Source organism: Periplaneta americana, chromosome 17 (assembly GCF_040183065.1).
Source record: "Periplaneta americana isolate PAMFEO1 chromosome 17, P.americana_PAMFEO1_priV1, whole genome shotgun sequence".
NCBI classification, from domain to species: Eukaryota; Metazoa; Arthropoda; class Insecta; order Blattodea; family Blattidae; genus Periplaneta; species Periplaneta americana.
The window spans coordinates 126,183,112-126,191,058 of record NC_091133.1 but is presented as its reverse complement, the minus strand read 5'-3'; positions in this window follow the sequence as shown (position 1 = coordinate 126,191,058).

Below are 7,947 nucleotides of genomic sequence, written 5' to 3'. Positions count from 1 at the left end.
TAACAATTTCCCTCTTCTTACCGCTTAAGCGCGACATTCATTTTACTGCTTTAGGCTTTTAACATATTATTTTTAGAGACGTTTAACATAGTAATAATTATAAACTGGAAACTTACCACTGCAATTTCACCTAAATTGCAATGTTAATTATTGTTTTTAAATATTTGCAAAAATTAAATAAAGTCTACTACTCCACGAAACTTATTGCATTCCTGATACAAGTAATATTAAGAAAGCCGTGAAAAAATCAACAAGATTCCAGATGCCGATGTTATTACTGCAATATGTTATATAAATAATATTGTTAAAATATTAAAATGAAAAAATAAATCATTACATAACCTTACCGTTTGTTTTAAGTTCGCATTTATAGACTGGGGGAAAAAAAGACAGACGTATATCACGGCCTGCTGGAGTATATTAAACACAGAAAACATTTTATAGCAACAATGTTGAAGAAAGATATTTTGGTTTTCCGAAGTTGCCGTCATTAAACAGAAACCAAGATGGAGATTTCATTGCAACTAATTAGAAATTCGTCTTTCAGGTATGTAATAAACGATCTTCGCACAAAATAATGTACAATACACGAGCGGTATGTTTGTTTTCATGTTCTCGGAAATTAAAAAAGCTCAACTACGTTTCGCTTTTTCAATCTTTTCCTCGAACATGAAAACGTGAACATACCGCTCTTGTAATGTATATTACTATTATCTATTATCTGTACTTGACTCATTATCCATTGTGTAATATTTTGTTCACTCTTTCATATTATATTTCATACCTTACAAATCGTACTTTCATTCTTACCCTTGTGTTGTTTCTGCTTCATGTTGTATGTATTACACTCGTATTTGCTATCTTTGTATTACGTTCACTTTTTCATCACATTACGTCTTGTTATTTTATTTGTATTGGATATTGTAACTGAACTGTACTCGATCACGTGCTTTTACTCCTTGGGGTGTTTTTTATGTACGTAATTCTGTATAATCAGAAGAAAATAAATTACCAGGAGGAATAAAATGCGAGAGACTAATGACTTTAATAAACTTTATTTTGTTTTTTCAAAGAAAATATATATTTTTTTTTCGCACAATCACGCTCTTTCTGCATACTTACCACCATTGTTGCATGCCATGTAACTTGAAGATACAACACGTTCAATGGTTACTACAGAAAAGCTGGACATAACAGTGCAGTAAGTACATTCCCTACAAAGTTGAGATAAAGTTACTTGTAAATTAAAAAAGAACAAGAACTCTGAAGTTTGAACAATTATTAAATATAATGGGATAAAGACTGTCATTCAATTTCGTATATTGCAATAGCTTCTTATTTATTTGAACAATGCATACATATAAAAAGAGACAGTCGTACAAATAAAACAAAAGAATATAAAAAAACACGGTCACCTAGAAAATTACACATTGCCATTAACAAAATGACAAACGTTCAGTTCAAAATTAATACAACCGCCTCGTTTTTTTTCCAAACTTTCCCTCACCTCTGTTATAAAGCACTTACCAACCCAGTATCGCAATACACTATTTTCTGTATTATTGTGAATAATATGTACAGTCTTAGAAAAAAGTTTCGTCGCACAGATACTTCATAAGTCCCAGAAAGGACTCAGTGCGCATTATCAGAGATACAACGATACAAAACTAATTTTATTACCTCAGCTAGTCCTTCTCTTATGAACCAGGTCGCTCGTCCTCTGATCATGCGCACTGTCTCCTTTTTTGAACTTAGTATTTGTGCGACAAAACTTTTTTTTATAAGACTGTACCTATCGTTAGATTTACTGTAATATCACAGTATAGTATATTCAGTTACGAAGCTTAATACGTAGGGAATATACAGGCATAGATAAGTGCTAACCACTAGGATCGCTACTATCGCCTCATCACAGACAATGCGAAATAGTATCGGCACAGTCTATTGTTCCTGGTACCCTCAACAACTCAAGCTTCGTATATACAGGGACATCATTTTATTTTTACTTCAATTTTTATTGTACCTGAGTTTTTGAATGTACTCCACTCCCACCCCTTATACTAATGAAGCTCAACCGTCCTCCACACAGATCCAAGACCGCATATACAGTCATAGTAGCCTTACGGTCATAGTAAACAGTACGTTCCAAAAATATGTTCGCGTTTTCCAGTGACGAAAGAGCTTTCAATATTGAATCTTATTTTCGCACAGGCACTGTCGTCCATTTGCCTACGTCGTATCCCGGTTTCCCCTACCAGCTTTTATTCGCCAGGTAGTGGCTGGGCTGTCTTAGCTCTTTTCTGAGAACATTAATTTCTGTTAGAAATTGGACGTCTACGTAATATTATACAATTGTTTAAAATAACTTAAATAAAAGTGCCTCGTTAAGTAATTAACTGTCACGTGATTTGCCCCCTTTCTACGACCCTACGACATAACCACTTCGATGGACAATAGACAGTATGTCTGAGTAATTTGATCTTTTCGGATCGGGCGGAAGTGAAGATTGAATTTACAGTACGTAAGGTACTCTTTTATAGAGTAGGTACAGAATTATTTCAACATGAGTTACTAGTACGAAGAATGAAATTGGTAATTGGGATTAGGTACAATAGTCTATAGTACGATAATATGCACATTAGAACTGAAGCTTGTATCGAAATGAAAGGCCACCATTTTAAAAAAATGTGTTTAAATATCCATATTATGATTATTTTTCAATTTAACTTCATTCTCTATATTGTACGCTAATGTGCTGTAGACAGTATAATATACACTGCATAATGAATACGTCCGAATGGACAGCTCAGTTCGTGAGTAAAAACACTCATTGTTAATACTGTACTGTATTTTGATTAAAGAAAAACGTAATGAAAATGATCAAACTCAAAAGCGCGATATTTCCTAGTTTACGTAAATGGATGAACTACTTTTCTTCCCTCCTATACCTAGTAAAGTGATTTGTTTGTATATTACGCCATTATCACCGAACTCCAGTCGTGGAAGGGGGTAGCAAACAGGGTTGATCCAAAGGTATAGCAAGGTTAATATTAAAAATGTTAGTAAAAATAAAATGATGTCCCTGTACAAGACTGTGGTAACAGTGGCTCAGTTTGTTTCTAAAAAGAACGTTATTTATTCAACCCTACTTAATAGTTATCCGTTATACAACTTCAATCACTTTCTTTACTGTTAATTTTATGTATGATTTTGTCTGGGTTATGCACACGTTTTACATTTCTAGTTATCATTTTAATCTCCTGGACATAATTTACCCAAATCGTACTCTCATTGCATTCGGGCGTCTTTAGATCCACGCCCGCTTTCAACCCCCGCCCCTACAATGCTCCGAACTCGTTCATGTAGTACAGAGAGTAGTGCAAAGAACACAAACAAGGCAGTAGAGATGGGTCGGAGTCGTTCATTGATGCGAGCTAGCTCTTTGACTCCCGCTCCTTTTGAGGATTCGTTCAAAAGAGCGGAGCGGTACAGTGCCCTCCATGCCCTCCCTCTTTCTCAACCAGCTCGCTCCTAGTGATCACTCACCCCACGCTTCACCACTGCACCGCTCCGACTCTTCTACGATAAATGCAGAGCTGGTTGTTAACTGTATGACATAATACACATGCTTCTCAATAGATACCATTGCAATAGACATTCGAATCGGTTTGCATCGGTCTGTGAATGCGGAGAAAAGCTTCTTGTACACGTACAGTAAGGTAAGTTTCCATGTTATCCCAGAGGGAGAGAGCCCATTTACATTACTTACGCTATTTTACGAACCAGTAACAATCGTGAAGTATCGGTATGTAGTATAAACAGATCAATTAAAAACAGTTCTGAAAGTGTTGGTAAACAGGGACGTCGCTAGGGGGGTGCGAAAGGGTGCGCAAGCACCCCATAAAAATCGGAGCACCCCTTTCCGCACTCCAAAGGGCAACTTATTAACAAAATACTAGGCATAAATTATTTTGAAAAACAAAAACAAACAAACAATTTCTTGGATGTGAAAAAACTGCGTCCCATAGTGTATCGTAATGGATTGAATAATAATAATAATAATAATAATAATAATAATAATAATAATAATAATAATAATAATAATAATAATAATAATAAACAGATGTATAGTATGCGCGTAAGTGGATGAAAGAACATTCTGGATTTTTATGTGCCACATTTTTACAGCTCGCACCCCATCCGCACCTCCCTTGCTCTGATCCTGGCGACGTTACTGTTAGTAAAGTAGTATAAATAGCAATTATGAAAGTGTACAATGGTATATAAAAACGGCTAATGTACAAACATGATCTATTTAGCAATAAGGAGAACAGAAACATGACAATAGACAACGTTTAAACGTGTCTGCATTGAAGTGTAATTTAAACATCATTGCGCATGACCACATTGACAGACGTGCTGGGTATCGTGATCAGGGATTGTATACAGCTGTAAAGGAGCTGCGGAGCGCTGTGCGTTGGGAGTGAGCCATAAGCAAGAGAGCGAGGTGAAGTTGCCTTGCTCTCCCAAGAGTATGGAGCGAAATGCAATGAACGACTCGCTCTTTTGTACGGAGGGAGCGGAGAGCCGCTCCAGAGCGGGAGTCGTTCATTCGAAACGACTCGCTCATGAGCGTCCCATCACTACAAGGCAGCATATCGCCGTCTTCCTATGCTTCAGTTCCAACTGCAGTGATGTATTAAGACGTAATGTTGTGGCGTTCGCAAGGGATGTACAAACTTGAAGGAGGGTGTTTGGGTAATTTATAAATTTATTGAACATAGGCTGTGGTAGAAGCTGAGACGAGATGTTATGGCACCAACATGCGCTAAGTTTTAAATTGCCGGCCAGCAGGGTAGAGGAGTGGGGGTTGTTAGGGTTACGGTTCTCAAGCTCAGAGCGGCAGGCATATGCGTTTCATCTCTTTCTAAAAAACATTCGTCTTATCTTAGTATCACCATTTTCCTACTCAAGAGTCCCAAGGTACCTAATGGAATTACGCCCGCTATTCCATCTTTATATTCTTATTCTCCGTCCGAATCAGACGACTGATCTGTGCTGGAATCAGATGTCCCTAAGTTTATGGTAATGTTCTCCAAAATACTGTCCATCGCGTGCTCACTTTCAATGTAATTGTTCTCTACTTTCTTCACATAATCATACACTGATATCCATTCTTGGAAGAAGCGATTGCAGAGTCGGCCTCTGCTTATGGGTAGCGTAGAAATTATAGGTGAGACTTCTTAGGACTTCCTCATCAAAACTGTCTACAGCTGCAACAATCTTCTTCTTCGGCTGTGATTTTTCCGGACTGGAGAAAGAATCTGCTGTTCCTGCCTCAATATTTTCCCCTTCTTTCCTGATCCTGCCAAGGTTCGCTTTGAAATACCAGTGGCAGCCAGTACTCTTGCACACACGCTTTTCAGTGGAATGGTATTCCGTTTACAGCCTCTTCTGACATGAATTTCCATACATTGTATGCTATTTCATGTCCTTGACTATGAACTACTCTATGATTTCACACCTTAGACAATGCCATAATGAGGGCGCTCAGAAGGACAATGTTTTCAGTATTAGCAATAGCGGTAGTAGCAGGACGATCTGAACACTCGGAATGCTAGTAACCAACTAACCCAACACCCCTCCAGTTGAGTGTGAGGGCGAGTCCAAGCAAACGAACTAAAATGCGTCCTTTGCGCCGGTGCCATAACTTCTCGTCCGGGCTCTAATAATATTATATTGATTTCTGAAACATAACTAAATTCTGCAGAATACAATCTACCTGATTCTTATAGTCCAACATGTGATAAATAACGTAAAAATTTAACAAAAGATCGTTATAAATTATGTTAACGTAATAATAAAAATTAAATATTTATTTCGCTTTATTAAAATGAAATAGATTTCTTAACTTGTATTTCAAGGGTTGGTTTTTCTTGTTTTCTTTATAAATTATATAAATGCCAGGGTTAATTTCATTGGTTGCTGCATGTCTCGCAATTGAATTGAAATTACTGTCAGTTTATTCCTTGAACTGGTTTTAGCTAAGGGGGGGAGGTAAACCATTGGTCTACAAAAATTTAGTGAAATTCATTTTTTTTATATTTCAGCTACTATAAAAGCTAAATGAACAAAACTTTTCATGCTTAGTATACACACATTACACTTTATAAAAAATTATTCAGAATATTAAAATATATACTAATTACCTTAAAAATATTGTCAATTTTGCATAATTAGTTTAAAACCTTGAAGCATTTACATAATAAAATATAGAATTAATGAAATATCTGCTTGATTCTTTTACTGGAATGTTTCAAAGACCTACATCAACAACATAGTCTAGGGTATTTTACCTATTCCTTCAATAAATATTTGTTTATTAAACATTTTGAGAAAATTTAATTTTGAAGGTAACATTAAGAAAAAAAATTGTATTGTATTATTTTGTTTTTTTTTCTCTCTCGCTGTATTTATACTCGCTTTAACATCTCTGGTCATATCGCGAGTTAATCTTTGGTTGAAATCCGAAGGCCTGTGTACTATTGTTGAGACTGGTTCTATTGTTGTGAACTAGACTTATTACTGATTTGTTATGAATATGATTTCGGTGATGAATGAGACCGGTGATATTCAGGGATATTGTGGATGTTGTGGCTCGAATTTCCTGGAATTTGCCTTACGGTTGAGGGAAAGCCCTGAATAACCTCAACCAGGAAATTCAACCCGACCGGGAATCGAACCCGGGCCCTCTGCGTAAGAGACAAGCATGCTAATCCTTACACCACAAAGGTGGTCTTTATTGTATTGTATTGCACTGTATTGTATTGTATTGTATGTTGTATTTCCAATAACAGAATAAATGAAATAGATTTACTTCTGTTATTTTAATAAATCACATTATAAAATACGTAAATAATTTATTTTAGTTACATTACAAAGAAAGGGGTTATCCATTAAGACGCATATACAGTACACCCAATGATATTTTATAAACTCCGAAAGCTTTTTACTCTTCCTTCCTTAATATGAACTTCCCTCAACTGGAGAAACCCTTTTAAGCTTTTACAAAGCGCCCTAAATACAGCAATACATAGTACACTTGCGAATTCAGCTATCAATTTATACCGCTAATTTTGCAGACGATTTTTTTAATCACACACTGAGCGTCATTCTCTTGTTCTTGGCAAAGAAATATAACACACCAGTCATCATTAAGTATACATCACTGTCGCTGCGTTTGCGCCCCGTTTTGCGATACGATTGCCTCGTCTGTACACCCCTATAACTCATACAGAATTATTGGAACGTGTGCTGCCAAATGGAACGAGTGCAGCGCGGGCAGTAAAACGTCCTCCCTGACATCGCTGCCACAAATAAAAATGGAGTGGCGTGTAAATCTTTGATATAGTAGATTAATGGGAGTTAGTTGCTAAGCAATAGCCTACGAAAGTTGTGGAAGTATACTAGCCTATATTTTATTTTGTAATAACTTAGCTTCTAATACAACTAATACATGCATTTTTTTGCTTATTAAATCCTCTTTGTACTTGTACTCTTTAAATACTGTATGAACTAGAAGTTCTTATATACAGAATGAGTTAAAAGTCGCTTTCCCAAACACTTCCTAACATTTAATTACATTCAATTTACATTTCACTACACATTCCTCTACAGATTTTGTTCAAAATGAAGGCCCTGTTTCTCGATACACAATATGTTCTTACTGTGTTTCCACCAACGTTGTAGCACAAAAACACGTTGTTCTGTGGTTAATTTGCGATTCATTGCAAGAAACTAGCAGTTATTGCATAGAGACGCAATCAACACAATAAACAAAACAACAACAATAACAAGACATGAAATCGGAAAAACAGTTGACGCACGAACATGGTTGTCAACCCACCACTTATTACACTAGCTATTCAAGTTATGACATCTGTATAT